At 43.8% G+C, this 17,980-nt stretch overlaps 1 protein-coding gene and 1 long non-coding RNA gene across 9 annotated transcripts in view; one reads left to right on the top strand and one right to left on the bottom strand.

Annotated features, from left to right (window-relative positions):
• The window catches only part of LOC137532911 (uncharacterized), a 156,271-nt gene extending 148,434 nt beyond the window's left edge, over window positions 1–7,837 (bottom strand). Inside the window, exons 1-2 of the long non-coding RNA XR_011024065.1 lie at window positions 7,767–7,837; window positions 7,517–7,615 (exon numbers count right to left, since the gene is read on the bottom strand). This is a non-coding gene — a long non-coding RNA (uncharacterized lncRNA). The remainder of the gene's footprint in view (window positions 1–7,516; window positions 7,616–7,766) is intronic.
• The window catches only part of MEIS2 (Meis homeobox 2), a 211,628-nt gene that overhangs the window by 175,401 nt on the left and 18,247 nt on the right, over window positions 1–17,980 (top strand). The window lies entirely within an intron of this gene.

Genomic DNA, 17,980 nt, shown 5'->3' with positions numbered 1-17,980 from the left:
GGTAAAACTGCTCCACTTGTGTGAATAGTAAGCTGAAGAATGGGAATGTGCAGCTGTAGGGTTCTGATAAGGTTGTCTAAGTACACGGCTCTAGTGAAAAGAACAGGACACTACTGTCCTTAGCCGCTGTGGGCGCATCTGCTAGGGGGGCAATACCTGCTTCCTAGCACTATCCTATGCAGGCAGAGAAACACCTCAGAAAATACATCTTTTTTTATCAGGCGATGAAAGGCAGAATGTATACAGGGAGGGGAGGTTAGAACCAGATGATTCCCTGTTTTACGAATAAGCAGCTTAATGCATCTTGGCACCCAGAGCCTGCCTCAGAATGCCTCGGGCTCTCTGTGAGCAGAATAGCAATTTTATTACTTTGTCATTAAACCAATTTCACAGCAGTATTGTTTGTTAATGAGCAGCGGCAAACGAGCGGAGATGTCACACACTGCAATAGCAGCGAGATTTGTGTCCCAGGCTCCGAGCAGAAAAAATGGAAAAGGCCATAGTAATAAAAGTGGGAGAGCGAGAGAAAAGGGAAAATGCAGTTTGAGGTGGAAGGCGAAGTGTATAGGAAGCGGCAGATCTCGTGTTTATGAGGTAACTGTTCCTGTAAGGAATAAAGGTCTGTAAGGCAAGCAGTTAAAACGAGGCCCATAAAATTAAAACCAAATTAAAGTACAGCGCAGGATTACTCAGCCTAGTTATGAGTGAAAAAAATTCTAACCCTTTCATGGCTATTGGCTTTCATCTAGCATATGGTAATGAAGGGTTAATGCCAACTTTGACCTTTAGGTTACTCTAATATTATTCTTATTTTACATTTCGGCTATGCTCTGAACTGGCAGGCAATGCAGGGTAGAGTCATGCAGAATGTTAATATATATGTTATCGCACATCAGATCCTTACAGAGACGTGTGTAGTGTAAAGGCCCAAACCCACTACAAAATTTTTCTGATGACCGTCAATTTTGTTGAGCAACAAGCAATTGTTTGCGCAATCTAGCAACCTGGATACAGGCGTGCAAATATAAGAATGACATTTGTCGACAACGACCGGTACAGACTGCTCCTGCACAAAGTACCGTGACTGCTTAAACTTGTTTAAACTGTCTCCCGTGCCTGTCTTGTGCCGTCTCATGTACCCGCCGGTAGGAAGATAGATCGGGGGAATGCTTGTGATCGGGGCACGCCACTGTGATCCATCTTCCTGTTTTGTTATGAGACTATTCGTTTAAACGATCATTCATATTTTCTTTAATGGATGTTGCATGATATTGTGAAAAACGAACATTTGTCGTGCAAAATTATCGGGAAAAAAAACTGGCTAAGGGTTTGGACCTTTAGTGTCTGCTGGTTGTACTGTCTGTCACAGCTCTGAACTGAGGTGCACATTCCAGACATTAGGACCACCAATAGCGCCCACAGGAGGTTTCTCAACTGTCCAGATAAAAATATATGCATTTGGGGTTTAAAGTAGAAGTGAAGCACTTAAAAAAAAAAGCGCAGTATATAGTACCACAGTAGCATAGTAGCTGCAATTTTTAAAGACTACCTTTCAAAGTAAACTTATCTCCGAGCATCGATGGCTCATATTCTGCATTGTCCCATCCCTCCCACTGGCCTTGTCTCATCCCTCCCACTGGCCTTGTCTCATCCCTCCCACTGGCCTTGTCTCATCCTTCCCACTGGCCTTGTCTCATCCTTCCCACTGGCCTTGTCTCATCCCTCCCACTGGCCTTGTCTCATCCTTCCCACTGGCCTTGTCTCATCCCTCCCACTGGCCTTGTCTCATCCCTCCCACTGGCCTTGTCTATTACAATTACTGCTACCCTGGTTGTAATGGAGTCCAGTGAGAAACATTACCAGTGAAAACCGTAATACAAGTTTATAACAGTCTTACCTAATGGAGGATGACGTACCAAGCAATCTGATTTCAAGAACGTGGTTCCACTTAAAAGGGTACCCAAGGTGAGAGGGATATGGAGGCTGACATGTTTATATCGTTTTAAATAATGCACATTGCCTGGCTGTCCTGCTGATTTAATACTTGAAGCCGCAGACCTTGAACAAGCATACAGATCAGATGTCTGTTTCACATCTGTCAAGATTAGCTGCATGCTTGTTTCAGGTGTGTGATGTAGACCCTGCTTATCATAAAGATGAGCAGGACTGCCAGTGCAAGGGCCGGATTCACCATAAGGCACTGTAGGCACATGCCTACAGGCGCCTGATGATGAAAAGGCGGCTCACTCCCCTCCCTAAGTCTCTCCCTCCCTCTCTCCATCCCTATACAGAGTCCCAGGGTGTGTGTAAATGAGAGGTTACTCACCCGACTCTCAGCATTCCACTGATGAGATTCAACTGGAGACACCTCACATCACCTAATACTTTGAGTCACCTCTAGCTACTTAATACTGGGGGTACCTCTGGCTAACTAATACTAAGGGCCACCTGTAGCTACCTATGACAGGCAAGAGAAGAAAGGGAGAAGTAACAGCTGGGACAGCCAGTACATTTGCGGTGCCGTTCGGTGGGGGTTTGTAGGTTAATGGAGGGCGGAGTCTAAGGTGCCAGGACATCTGTGCCTGTAGGCTCCTGTGATGTAAATCCGGGACTGAGGACTGCCATGCAACTGGTATAATTTAAAAGGAAATTAATATGGCAGCTTCCATGGGTCTCACACCTCGGGTTCCTTTTAAGTTGCGACAGAAGGAGGTTTTGCATCCAATCCCAGATTTATAAAACTGAAATTCTTTGTAACGTTTAATCATTTTTATACATGTTTTAAATGAAATCTCTTACCTCGGACGTTAGTATTTAATTGCAAAGTATTCAGGCCCAGCCTGTGCAGGGAAGGTGCCCACACTGTTACTGGGTCTCTGATAAGTCTGATCTCTTTGCAGCTAAGACATTTTCTTTAATTTGAGGTTAAGACCCTGGATAAAAAGCTTGGCCCTCAGGGCTTGGCACCATTGTGCAGCTGGTACTAAGCCAGACTAATCGATTCACTTGAACACTTCCACCAGAATTTAATGGCCTTTCTGTAACTGCCCCTTCCAGTTGCTGTGAGACATTAGAGAGTGCTGACCACTGTGCTGCCCCTTAACCCTTTATGACACATAACATTTACAGGTTATGCCCATATTCCTCTGTTTTATTCTGAGGATCAGATAATGGCTCGACTGCATAATCTTACTGTCTGCTCTACACATCAGAAAATACGCTGCAAAAAACAGTGTGTGTAAAGCCCCCGAAAGTGTCTTTTACCTGCAGTGTTGTATTTGTCTGTTTATTTGAACTTCTTAACTTACATACAACATGTGTTTGGAGATATCAGGTTGTTGTGCTGTCTGTTTTTTTAACTTAATTCGACTTTAAACCTTGGGATGATTAAATGAACAGGTTGAAATCCTGAAGGAGTAAACTATAAATATTTGACCCAAAGTTCATCATACTAGGAAAAAAGATAATGAAAAAGCAGATGCAGAACAGTACAAAATATGATATAGAAAATTCAGTTCTCAAAGGATCTGAGCAGTGAAGAGAACTGTGGCTCAAGTATCACAGGGGAATTTGCATTTAAAAAGGCTTTGGTATGGAAAAGGGAGGCAGACTGTTTCTGAGCACCCTCTCAATAAGCATGGATACTGTACACCCAGGGCTGGTGCTTCTGTTGGGGGGAAACTGGGCAGTTGCCTCAAAGCCCCTCCCCCCCCTCCCCCAAGGTCTCCTCCAGCTTTATTGTTTGTCACGATGGGCAACTGCAAAGTTTGCAGCAGTGTTGCAACGTATATGTCCAGACTGGTGCACTTCTTCCTTAGTCCCTGGATCAGTGTGTTCCCGCCTTCATAACCATTGGCCACATCTTCTCAGTGACCCGGTGGCATATGGAGTAATAACGTGCCAGGTCAAGGAGGAGAGTCGCCCCTGCGATGATGAAGACTGGACCAATGGAGGATTGATCCAGCTGGGACAGGTGAGTCTCTACTCTGCTGAATACATTGTAGGGGCCCCTGTGACATCAATAAAGGAAGCCCCAATGTCAGTTCAGAGGGGAGTCTGTCAGGGGGCCCCGTTGTAACTAGAATTGGCTCTATGTACACCCAAACTTATGGTATAAGGTACTTTGAGTTTCTGATAACACTGCTACTGGTAAGCACCTGCTGAGGATGATTGGTAGGTACTGGGATTCCATACCTAAGGGGATGAGAGAAGGTGTAATGTTGGGAGGAGGATAGATTTACTCATCAGAAGGAACTTAGGTCAGGGGGCATCTGCAGGGGCCTAACATTAGGGGACAGTACGGCTAAGAAATCAGCAAGGGCTTAACATGGGGGTGGGGGGTAGTGATTAGCATCAGAAAGGAGTTAACATTGGGGAGTTAGGTGTCAGACAGGGTTTAACATTGAGAGGTTAGGATTAGGCACCAAGGACAGGTAATGGTTGAGGAGGAGGTTAGGGCTAGGCATTAGGAGGGGAATGTAGCATGGGAGGGTGAGGTGTGCATAGGCATCAGATGGTGCAGAGCAGCTCAATGTGTTATGGTCCGAACATTTTCACATGGTGCAGGGACTGTATTACATTTTGGTGCAGGGAGAAGATATATGAACATTTCCCATATCTGACAACAGTTATGATAGCTGTGTCCTTCAGCTACCTGCTCCATATTTGAAGGCATTACAGTCTTTGCATGGCCAGCTACTATGATGGTAGAATATTGTGCATCCTATTTGCCTCTTCCAGGCAATGTGGACAGAAGTGGTCCTCTACCTCCAGGCCTCATCATCTGTTTACCACACGCCATACACATAATTAGTGTGGCCCTCCTCCATCAGTGGTGATGGTGACCTGTGGTGAAGCCAGCTATTCCATCCTATTCTGTGTATCTATACTGGCTGCAAAGTGTTCAATCTATAGGAGTACAGCTGACACCAGCACACAGCTAAGCACCTGAGGAAGCTCCATGGAAATCCCGTCTTTACTGAAATGGGTCTTATTGACTCCAGGCAGGGAGAGCAATCCTCTCTATAATTACAGCAATACACATTGCTCCCAGGGAAAATTACTATTTGCTGCATAGGACTGGCACAGCAATTGTGAGTGTAATGGAGGTTAATGGCCAGAGAAGCGCTATCACCTTCGCTGCTTCTGTTTTGTGTGCTGAAGAAGTGAGGATGCTGAATGTGGTATCCTTACATGTGCTGGCTCTACAAGGCTTGAGAAAGGCTTTTCCCCACTCAGGTTTTGTGAAGTGATCGCACACCAGCCATTAGCTGGGTTTCATTCATATACGTGAGCGTGTGTGAAAATTACTGGAGGACATTTGCTTTAATCAAGCATTTGTCATACTTGGGTAAGCTTGTTGTGGTTTATGAGATGGGGCTGGTGCTGCTGCTGCTACATGCTGCTCAAACATGACATCACTAAACTCGGATTAGTTACTTCATGCCTATTGGTGTTTGCTGATTACAGAACACAAAGGTATTTGCTTAAAGCGGACCTGAACTCAGAACTTCCTCTCTGCTCTAAAAGTTAAGCAACAGCATAATAACCTTTAAAGAAAAGAAAACCCTTTCTTTGTTACAGCTGATACAAATCCTGCAATAAATCTGCAGTATGTCTACTTCCTGCTTTCATGGAAGGAGACATAGGGCTCGATTCACTAAAGGGTGCTAAGTGTTAGCACGGCAGTGAAAAGCCGATTTGCACGTGCAAACTACTTAGCACCCAAGTTTGCACGTGCAAAGCCTTAACACTTGAGTTAGCACAAGCAAAGCCTATACACGCGATAACTGAGTTATCAAGCCCATAGGGTTAACATCATGTGTTTACAAATTAGCTGCTCTGCCGAGGCAGCCAGCTGCCACAGCTGAGAGGTCAAATGACAGTTGTGATTAGTCACAGATAAGGGCGAATTTGACAGGCTAAACTCTCTAAATACATTCAGGGTGAATTTCTCTCTGTTTTCCTTCTGTCCTGTTCAAGAGTTCAGGTCCACTTTGTGTTCTTAGTTCCTACTAGAATGGTCCCTGTATCAGGAGTGTAACTATAGACAAGGGCACCCAGAAGCAGAATCATTAAACCTTTTGTTTTTTCCTGCTATACTGGAAGTCATAGCAGTTGCATATTCTGCTGTGGCTGTAGTGACACTCTTGTCCTTACCCTGTTTGTTTGGGATTCCTTTGGATCTTCCAGGGGGGCTTTTTGTACCATTGTAGCACCTTACACACTCCAATGAGTTCTGGTTCGCCATGAGCTTTCTGTTTAGTCTGTTCCCACACCCCTAAACATACTGCTGGGACACCATCAGCAGTGAGGACTCAGACACACTATAAGCATTTGCTTTCTGAGCGCTTTTTAAAAACCGCTCCAATCTTGCGTTACAATCGCAGTAAAATTGCACAAAAATTGCTGTTTTTACGTGTCCGCAGTTTTCCATGATCGTGGCGATTTTTACCGCAATTTTAGTGCAAGTGAATGGGAGCAATTTTTAAAAAGCGCTCAGAAAGCCCTGATCAATCGCTTATAGCGTGTCTAAGCCCCAGAGTGTGTCCCCACATGTATGCAGTTAATGACTGATTAAGATGTATTGGGGCCCTAAGCAAGGTAGTAGCTTTAACTCATTCTGATGGCCATTTTGGCAATCTGACGGGACAGAGAAAGTGGGAGTCGGACCCCCTGAAACCCACTAGGCCCCAGGCACTGCCTCTATGTACTCTGATTTTTTTATCAGCACTAAAACACATGTGAAGGTTACATTCAGTGATGAGGGCATTGTGTGGACACATACTTCTGCATTTGGGTAGCTTTAGAAAACAGAGAAACAACAGTTTTCCTAGAAGATATATGGATTCTGAAAAAGACGACGCTTTTAACTTATAAACCCTAAAAGAGAAACCTAGCTTCAGAGGAAAGCAGTGACATCCCAGCTGGAGATGGTGCTGCTGTTTGATGGCAGGCTGTGCAGGTAGAGCCAGTGCTGACCTGGCTGTAGCTGGCACACTCCCATGTGCACTGACATCCTGAACACACAGGTGTGTTGATGCCCCAGGCATACTGGCCACAGTCCATTCCATTTACTGGAGCTGAATTAAACAGCAAGTAGCATGTTGAACAGAGAGAGAGCGAACGCAAGCACAAGGGGGAAAACAGGAGCATCAAAGGATATGCCTGCGAGCTTTGTTAAGGCCAAGAAAAACCCTGTTTCAGTTGTCAGAGCTTGTTGATGTTGTAAAGAACGGTGCATTTTCCCTACCTCTCTCTTCCCTTCTCCCTGCAATATGTGGTTCTGCCTTAGGACAGAAAGTAAAACAGAACGGATGAACAGAGTTCCACTCCATAAATCAGCCATTTCTCTATCCCAGATCAAAGCGCTGACATGCTCCCTTCCAGCCTACTTGTCCACTTCAGCTACTTGATGGACAGGTAACATCTGGCCCTGAGATTTCTCCCAGAGACCTAGAAAATATCTTCCTCAGAGCTAATCAGAGCTAGAAAGGCAAAGGACATGCACACTCACCTTCATGTCTTCAAAGCCTGCTCTCTGTAATTGCTGCCTTTCCATGGGCACTTTTTGCTCTGTCCATCAAACAGGAACACACTCTTGTTTGGCTCACACCTAGTACCCAGATACATGTGATCCCTATGATTAATGGCAGACCATATCAATAGAACTATATCATTAGATTTTACAGTAACTAGTAAAAAGGCCCACCCGTTAAAAAAACGGGAGCTAGGCCACGGCCGCTAAACCCCGGCAATGTGCATACCAATGCGTCCTGCTCACCCGTCTCCCATCACTGTCCGAAGTATATGCACACAGGGAGATGTTGCTTGCTTGGCAGTTGGAAAAAGCTGTTATTTCCCACAATGCAATGAGGTTCTCAGACAGCAAACTGTCAAGTCTGGAAGCAGGAACACTCGGACATAATGACACAGGGATACTTGACTATAATTATATAGGATACCACCATGGGTTTATTTCAAATTTCATGTAAAATACATAACAAATTGCTGCAGTTCTTACAAATAATCCTACTGTTCCTAAAACTAATCACTATTTCATAAAACAGATCATACAGTGAGGAGATCCACCCAAACAGGAAAAGTATCAGTGTATAAGCACTCCATCTTCACCAAATCGTAGGCAAAGTTCCAGGGTGTTTCAAGAGGTCAACGATCATCCCTGTCCCCAAAAAACAGGGCGTCTCTGACCTCAATAATTTTAGGCCCATGGCTCTCACTTCTGTCATTATGAAAACCTTTGAAAGAGCGGTTTTGCCCCTCCTAAAAGCTTACACGGAACCACTGATGGATCCGTTCCAGTTTGCCTACAGAACAAACAGGTCCACGGATGACACCATAAACATCTGCCTGGAGCTTGTCAACGACCACTTAGACAAACCGGACTCATACGCCAGGATCCTCCTACTCGACTTTAGTTCGGCGTTCAATACCATCAGCCCCCATATACTTCAGGAGAACCTGGCCACGCTAGAGGTCCATCCAACCCTGCGCCTGTGGATCACGGACTTCCTCAGTAACAGATCCCAGGCTGTCAAGCTAGGCCCTATCCTCTCAAAACCAAGGATCACCAACACAGGGGCCCCTCAGGGATGTGTACTGTCGCATCTCTTATTCTCCCTGTACACGAACAACTGCAGATCCACGTCAGACGCTGTTCAAGTGATCAAGTTCGCTGACGACACCACCATAGTGGGCCTCATTACCAAAAATGAAGAGCAGGAGTACCGCCACCAGGTTGAGAGAATCTGCCTCTGGTGCCGGGAAAATGGCCTGGTCCTCAACACTGCAAAAACCGTTGAGGTGATTGTTGACTTTAGGAAACACGCTCCCCCCACCCCCAATCTGCATTGACGGCTTGGAAGTGGAAATAGTCCCCTGTGCACGTCTCTTGGACACGACCATCTCCAAGGACTTAACCTGGAAATCCAACACCATATCCACACAAAGAAAGGCCCAGCAGAGGCTGTTTTTCGTCCGCCAATTGAAGAAGTTTGGTATGTCCCACAAACTCCTGACGAGTTTCTATTCCACCACAATCAAATCCGTACTCTGTTCCTCCATCCTGGTCTGGTACGCTGGTTCCTCCGCCAGCGACAGACATAAACTACAGAGGGTGATAGGATCAGCGGAGAGGATAATCGGGAAACTACTCCCCCCTCTGGACCTCCTCTACAATTCCAGACTGCGCTCCAGAGCACTGAGGATTACTAGCGATCCCTCTCATCCAGGTTACCGCTTTTTCAGCCGACTCCGTTCAGGCCGGAGGTTCAGGTCCATTGCCACCAGGACCTCAAGGCACAGGAACTGCTTCTTCCCCTCTGCAGTCTCTAAACTCTCTTCAAAAACTCCCTACACACGCTGTTAATCCTCCCTCACAATCAGGTTTGGTCAGAACCCGATTACATTGATGCACCTTACGCAATATGTAGGAAACCTGGGGATGAGAATGCGGAATCATCCAGGATGATGATTTACGGCAGTCCAAAGTTAAAACATTTTATAGCAGTAGAGCAATTGAGTTCGGAACTATATTCGTATTGTATTGTGTTTGTATAACATTTATTTTGTGTTTTGTGTTTTCTCAGCCCTGTATGCCAAGTCCAATTCCGGGCACGACCCAGTCGTGCTTGGCGAAATAAAAATGATTCTGATTCTAATAAAGAATATAATACAACAATAACAAAACATTTATAAAGTGCTTTACTCCCATAGGACCCAAAGCGCATAAGCTTGTCTCAGATCAGTACATAGTGATGTGTACAGGGGAAAATGTTATGTGATCATAAATGCCATACTAGCAGGTGGCTTTTCAATTCTGATTTCAACCTGCCCAGGGTTGGAGCTGTCTTGATTAAGTTTGGCAAGGCATTCCACAGGGTAGGAGCAGCATGACAGAGAGCTCTGGCTCCAAAGGTTTTTAGTTGGAGTCTGGGGACTCTAATAATGTACAGTACAGTGAATGTACAGCTACATCTGGGCTATAGCCTGCAACCAGGGCGTCTGCTTCACAGAGGGTTGATTTACATGGCTCCTCCCACAGCCTTGATGTGATTGGTTATGGGTGTTGCACCTCTTACAAGGGGAGATGATCACATGTCATTATCTTCTGTTTTAAGAAGCAAATATTAGCAAAAGTAGGTTACAATTCAGAAAGTAGTCAATCATTTTTTGTCTATATTGTAATTATACATTTGAATGACATAACTCATACACCAATATTTGTAGGCAAAGCTTAAATATAGCTGCATTTTTAAGCTTTTAGGGCCCGTTGACACTTGTGTTTGGAAAACAATTGTGACTGTGATTTTTCTGCGATTGTACATGCACTTTTTCGATTTTGATGAACTGAGAACCGCATTGCAATTGCAAATTGCAAGCACTGCAGTGTGAATGATCCCATTAGGGATACATTGTACACAGCGCTTTGCTTATTGCCAGGCAAAGCGCTGGAAAATACCTGCAAAGCGCCCCAGTGTGAATGGGCCCTTACTGTGCATCAGGTGCTAAAGTCTATTGATCTTAAAGTGAACCTAAAGTCTGCCCAAAAAAATGAGATTAACTCACCTGGGGCTTCCCTCAGCCCCCTGCAGCCGATCGGTGCCCTCGCAGCTCCGCTCCGATGGTCCAGGACCCGCCGGCGAACACTTCCGGTTTAGCCGGAAGGCCGCAAGAGCAGCATAGGGGGCGATATACAGGCTGGGAACGCGAAGAATCACTCGTGTTCCCATGCCTGTCGGCCGGTGACGGCCAAACCGGAAGTGTTCGCCGGCGGGTCCTGGACCATCAGAGCGGAGCTGCGAGGGCACCGATCGGCTGCAGGGGGCTGAGGGAAGCCCCAGGTGAGTTAATCTCAATTTTTTGGGCAGACTTTAGGTTCACTTTAAAGAACTCCAAATTCAGGGTTATCAGTTAAGATAAAACATCCACACATTTCAAAGGATATGTGCAAAATATGTATTTGGTTTTTGCAGTGCTTCTACATCTGCCTTTTTGCATTTCAGAGGAGGAAAAGAGGCATTATGAGAAGGAGGCTGCCACTGCTGACTTACTAGCGAACATGCCTTCTGCCTAGCTTTGTGTGTTCCCATTCATTTGATTCACTGCCCCGGAACAAGCATGCAGCAATGTTTCCTTTAGTTAAAGTAGTGAGATGGAGAAAGACCCCCCCCCCCCCCAAAAAAAAAAAAAATAATGAAGACTCAGCATAGGGCCAAGCAGCTCATCTCTACAACTGAAAGGAAATTGTCACCAGAACTGATCACAGTTTATCATTTTGGTTGGCATTTATACTAAAAGCCTGGTGGGGGCACACTAGGCAGTGCGGAAAACCATGAGTTTTCTGCACTGTGTGTTTTTTAAATTTTTGGTGCATTTTTGCATGCATTTGGGATTGCAATCAGCTTTTCGTGTGTTTTCGGCATGTTTGCATATTTGGTATTTTCTCAAATCAATGGAATAAAATACAGTATCATATTTAAGAAAAATAAATAATTAAAAAATGCACCAAAAACGCATGTAAAAATGCATTCCTCTGCATCTCTATTGATATATATTATGTGCATTTTACATGTGTTTTTGAATATGTTACAGCAAGTTGTGCGTTTCCAAAACTGCTAGCATTTCTGCCTAGTGTGATCCTAGCCTCTAAAAGGGGCACTGAAACATACCCTGTCTCACTATGTATATGCGTTCAAACGACAGCCCTGCATTAAACTGCAAAATGGTCAGAAAAGGATTAAGATGAAATGAGGCTCTAGGCAACATAGCAGTTTTTGCCGCTACGGATGATGAGCTTCCTTTTTTAAATAATATTTGGTGGGGGCTAGCATCCACCTCTAGACGCTCTCTCTCTGGGCCCTAGGCAACAGCCTAGGTTTGCCTTGTGGATGATCCATCTCTGAATATGGTAGAACTGGTTAAGTCTCTCTATACAGCAATGTGGAAAGTGTCCGTCACACATAAATATGTGAAACACAACGTATAATAGAATCTGCTTTGGAGCTCCATGACTTGTATAGGTGATTTATGTAGATGGAACTCCGCTGTGTCCAGCAGCCTTATATGTATAATTAGGCATTTGATGAGCTGCTTATAATTAAAACTACCCTCTTGACTACTGATCATCATTTTCTGTTTGTATGATGGATATGGAAAGTCTCACCAGGTATGCTGTGACTTATACTGGACATATATTTGTGCCAATAATATGACATTTACTTTCATTGAGAGAGTTGTTAACTGCAATGAAAAGGCCAGTTGTATGCAAATCCGGTTGCTATGCAAACATGGAAGGTGATGGGGCCTGGGCTTGCTATCGCCTTGTCAGCGGGCATACACAGCTTATGCAAAACCCACAGCAAACTCAGGCTCACGTCCATCTGCCTTCCTCATGCCACCTGGGTAGATGCGCCCTGTAGCAGTTACATTAAGTCAAGGATGGATTCATGCAGGTGTATTTATTGCTGAACCTGTGTGCCAGCTGTCCCTTCACGTTGTTATTCTCACCTCCATCACTCCCGCACTTCATTCCAGTGACAAAGTGGCTTTATTATTATTAATCTACTTGGACATTTGCTTGTTCCTCAGCTTTTTAACTCCAATACCCAACGGGAAGTAACGGAGGTTGCCACTGATATGCTCTTCCATAAAATGCCGTATTATTGGTTGTTGTGCTGATCTTTTGCCATCCTCACGTGGCACAAGTATGCAGCCTGTCAAGTCAAATCTGCTGATCTTCATGTTCCTTCTGGGTCAGCAGTTGTAAAGATACCCGATATATTTATTCATTATTATTATTATTGTGTGATTATTCCATTAATGATACCCAATCCAATTGATCATACAGATGATTGTTTGGGAGATCGTACAATTAAAGTGAACCTGAACTCTTGCACAGGACAGAAGGAAGACATATAGAAATGCACCCTGTATGTATTTAGAGAGTTTAATCTAATTCCTCCTCATCTTTGACTAATCACAACTGTGATTTGATCTCTCAGCTGTCTGCTACGGGAGAGCAGCTAATTGGTAAACACTGGGTGTTAACTCATGTTTACTTCCATGAAAGCAGGAAGTAGACACACTGCAGATTAATTGCAGGATTTGTATTAGCTCTAACAAAGAAATGTTTTTCTTTCAAGGTTATCATGCTATTGCTTATCTTTTAGAGCAGAGAGGACGTTCAGAGTTCAGGTCCGTTTTAACGGCCACCTTAAAAAGGGAACTCCAGTGAAAATAATGTAATAAAAAAAAGTGCTTCATTTTTACAATAATTTTGTATAAATGATTTAGTCAGTGTTTCCCATTATAAAATCTTTAAATCCCTGATTTACATTCTGACATGTATCACATGGTGACATTTTTACTGCTGGCAGGTGAAGTAGCTGCTGTTTGCTTTTTTGGCAGTTGTAAACAGTTATTTCCCACAATGCAACAAGGTTCACAGACAGGAAACTGCCAGGACCATGGTCCTCAAAGTTTCTTGTGGGAGGGGTTTCACCACAATATCAGCCATACAGAGCCCCCTAATAATCCATTTGTGAAAAGGAAGAGATTTCTCATGTAAAAGGGGGTATCAGCTACTGATTGGGATGAAGTTCAATTCTTGGTCCCGGTTTCTCTTTAACTGTCTCTCAGAGGGGCTTAGAATCTAATTCCCATCATAGTCGATTACATTTTTCTTTTTTGGTTCACACGGACGACAGACGGCTTTGAGGCGGCTGGGAAGCCATGTCGTCCTGTGACGTCTCATTCGGGGGCAGCGTTACAGCGATCATCGGCTTCCCGTTGCGATCAGCGTTTCTCGTCCCCACAAGGGGACATGAAGCTGCGGCGGCTAGCTTGCCCTGGATGTTGCTTCTAGGGCCGGCCGAAGCGACACGTTATATCAGGATCGGAACACCGCGTTTGCGCAATCGACGGTAATTGACGGTAACCACGTGATGCTAAATGCTCCCATTCACTTGAATGGGAGTGTTTAGCCGACGAGTCCCGAATGCTTGCCAGTAAACGCTGCCAAGCGTCCGTGTGAACCGGCCCTAACAGAATAGATGTTGATTAGAAAAAAATGTGGCATCCAACAAAAATCGATGAAAAATTATGAGCTTCTTATTAAATCCCTGATAGTTTTGATTAAACATTGATCAGTAAAGGCCGTGCACCCTTCATATTTCTGTAATGCCAGGTGTCCAGTGTACACATCTAGGAACATGCTATGACTTTGGGGTCCTGACAAGCTAATACATAAAACTGTGCTATAAAGGGCCTCTCTGTAATGGAGAGGATGAATGGAGAGGGTTGCAGGGAAGCCAGGAACGGGTTAATGAATCAGGCTAAAAAATAATTCACTTTGTTCAGCCTAAAGATTACATCATATGAGATTGAAGGTAAAGAAAACAAACTTGTTAATTGATACCATTTCCATGTAAATGCAATGAGAAGCAATTGTTCCCATAACAAATGGATTTGGACTACATGTGTGCATTTGCTTTTCTGGAAAGTATAGGCCACTCCTGCAGTACGCTGCTGCTACAGCCATTTCCAGCCTGACTTCCAGTCATTGCGGGGAATCGGATGCTTGTCTGATGGACAGCAGTGCAGCTCTATCTTACATTATCACACAGACAAGCCTGTTCTCAACATAGGCCTGGTGATAACTGTTGCTAGATTTTTAGTGAAGGGGAACTGTACAATGGGGAAAAGGAAAGACCCATTATTTGTGTTGTAACTGTGAGGAAATGCCTTCATCTTGTTCGGTGGGTGAATCCCAAAGTTTTATGTCCTTAATATCTATAATTACAATCATACACTCTGTAGCCAGCCTTCATTATATAACTAGACTCATTATCACTGGAGTTTCTAGACAGCAAAGCTAGGCTATAAAGCCTTAGTGGAAGCAAAGCTTTATCTGCCATCAGAGGTCCCTAACCTGTTGCAGTTCATGTCAGTTCCCATGGACACAGTTCTTCTCTCAAATGATGCCATCTAGAAGAAGGCATTGGGTTTGGAGCCAACAGGCACCTTTATAAGGCCTGCTGCATAATGCGCATCCGTTCAGTGGAGCTGCTGAGCTTTGGCTCATGAGGAACCATCCACTGCACTTTAGATTCTTAGTTCCCATGATGCTTTGGGATGTAACAGCAGCAGATCTGACACCATTGTATTAAAGGATACCCCAACTGAAATGTGACATAATGAGATAGACATGTGTATGTACAGTGCCTAGCACACAGATAACTATGCTATGTTCCTTTTTTTCTTTCTCTGCCTGAAAGAGTTAAATATCAGGTATGCAAGTGGCTGACTCAGTCCTGACTCAGTCCTGACTCAGACAGTGTGGCCCTAACTGATAAGAAATTGCCCTTTTTTTTACCTCTTTCTTGCTCTCAGAAGCCATTTTCTACTAGGAAAGTGTTTTATAGTTGGAATTTCTTATCAGTGAGGGTCACACTGTAGTTACTTCCTGTCTGAGTCAGGACTGAGTCAGCCACTTGCATACCTTATATTTAACTCTTTCAGGCAGAAAAAATAAAAAAGGAACACAGCATAGTTATCTGTGTGCTAGGCACTGTACATACACATGTCTATCTCATTATGTCACATTTCAGTTGGGGTATCCTTTAAGTATAGAAGCCATTATAATTACTGAAGTCTGAAGCAAGTAACAGTGGAGACATTGGGAAAACTTTGATGAACTTATCATTTAGATTTTAACAAGCCAGAAAAGACACTGAGCGATGTAGACAACCATAGATGTAAGCTTCATATTTCATATTTAAATTTTTGTTTCTGCTTGGACCTTTAATCCACTCCACTATCACCTGCACCCCCTAGTTAATAATTATAATAATAATACAGTAAAGTTTGCTAAGAGAAACTGAAGCCGGCCATTGCTGACCCTGTCCTAATGAAAAATATATAAATTGGATGTTAGTGACTCACTTAGCCGGTGGATTGGCCGAGCAGCCAGGTAACTAGTAGTTTCATAATGCGATCCGATGCATATATCTGTAAGATATGTATACAGATTAAAGCAAACCTGCAGCAAACAAAAAAAATATGATAAAATGAATTTTATGTGCAGTATGAATAAGGAATAGAACAATAGTAGCAAAGAAGAGAATCTCATATTTTTATTTTCAGTTATGTAGCTTTTTTTTTTATAACAATGCATTATTCTGTCATATTTGCAGTTTAGAAACCACACTCTGCCTTTTAAACTATAAAACAAATCAGAAATAATGACCCTTTGAACTTTCCTGCAGTAAAACCTCAAGCTGCCTCTCACTGTTTCTTTGCTGTTAAAGTGCTGCATAAAACAGGACTGTATCAGACCCAGTGGGTTGAAGAGCTCAGAGAAGCTCTTTTGTAGAGATAACAACTGAAGTTTTTTTTAACTCTTCCTGTACTGGAAAACAATATGAGACTTTTATTTGCTACTAATACTCTATTTCTTAGCTGTACTACACATATTTTTCATTCTCTCATGAGTTTATTTTCGCTTCAGGTTTGATTTAATAACAGGCCATTAATGACAGGCTCATTATGGAACGTGAGCCAGCAATTCTCATTATTATTTATTGTATTTATAAAGCGCCAACATATTACGCAGCGCTGGACATTAATGTAGGTTACAGACAATATTTAGGGGTGACATTCAGCAATATGACAATACAGGAATACAAGAAAAGCAGATCACACAGCACAGTATGAGTACAAGGTAATGCTTAGTCAGTCACTGGAGGGGAGCATGGAGATTAGGCAAGTTAGGTTCACTCAAATGCATAGCATGGGTGCACAGTAATGGAGGTGCATGATCAGGTAGGACACAAAAGGAGGAGAACCCTGCCCAAAGGCTTACAATCTAGAGGGAGAGGTAGGGACATGAGAGGTAGGGGACCAGAGTTCAGCTATGGGTTTAGAGAAATTATGAGGGGTGGTAGGTCAGAGTGAAAGGGTGAGTTTTGAGGGCCTTCTTGAAGGTGTTGAAGGAGGGGGCTGCCCTAATGGGTGGAGGTAGGGAGTTCCATAGTGTTGGAGCAGCTCTTGAGAAGTCCTGGAGGCGTGCATGGGACTGGGTGATGCGGGGAACGGTCAGGCGAAGTTCATTGGAGGAGCGGAGTGAGCGGCTAGGTGTGTACCTCTGAGTAAGATCAGAAATGTAGGTTGGACAGGTTTTGTGGACGGATTTGTAGGTCCGACACAATATCTTGAATCTGATTCTGGACTGGATAGGAAGCCAGTGGAGGGATTCATGTAAACATATACACTGCACTTGATAGGAGAGGGGAGGCGGAAAATAGTAGGAGGACCCTGGCTGTAGAGGAATACATTATCAACCATATGAAAAAATATACAGCAGCCGATTGCTATTTCCACAAGCAGGGTTGAGTATAAAAGATGAGGAATGCCTCTTCAGATACCACACTGTCTACCAATTCAGTTGCTCTGGGTGACACAAGTTAAATGCCTATACCAAGCTTTAGATTAGAACAAGTTTCACTTCTCAGTTAAATAAAATTACATGATCAGTTGAGTATGAGCCTATTTTTACATTGGCTGCTCAACCAATCCATTGATGAGTTTCCTTATGAATCTGGCTAAAGGCCCCATCACAGTACTCCAACAGGTTCCTCCTTTCACAAAAGGAAATACTACAGTCAAAAGGCATATCTGAAATGTAAATAATTCACATAAGACCTTCTTCAAACCAGCAAACAGGACACAGGTTCTACTAATCATGCCTAGCAGAACAGTAGATTCATACTGCCTTATCTGCCCAGAGCTGGCCTAATAGAGGGGAGCCCAGAACAGCAGAGCATGGTAACCGGAGAGCTGCGTGACATCGGCAGGGTTGGCCCCTTCCTACAGCACAAGCACATATGGTGGAGGGCAATCAGTGGAGAGCTCCCAGTTTACTAAACATTTCTGTGTAGTATCCAAAGAAATGACCCTTGTT

This window comes from Hyperolius riggenbachi, chromosome 9, assembly GCF_040937935.1.
Source record: "Hyperolius riggenbachi isolate aHypRig1 chromosome 9, aHypRig1.pri, whole genome shotgun sequence".
In the NCBI taxonomy this organism is placed as follows: domain Eukaryota; kingdom Metazoa; phylum Chordata; class Amphibia; order Anura; family Hyperoliidae; genus Hyperolius; species Hyperolius riggenbachi.
This window is presented reverse-complemented; position numbering and strand designations above follow the sequence as displayed.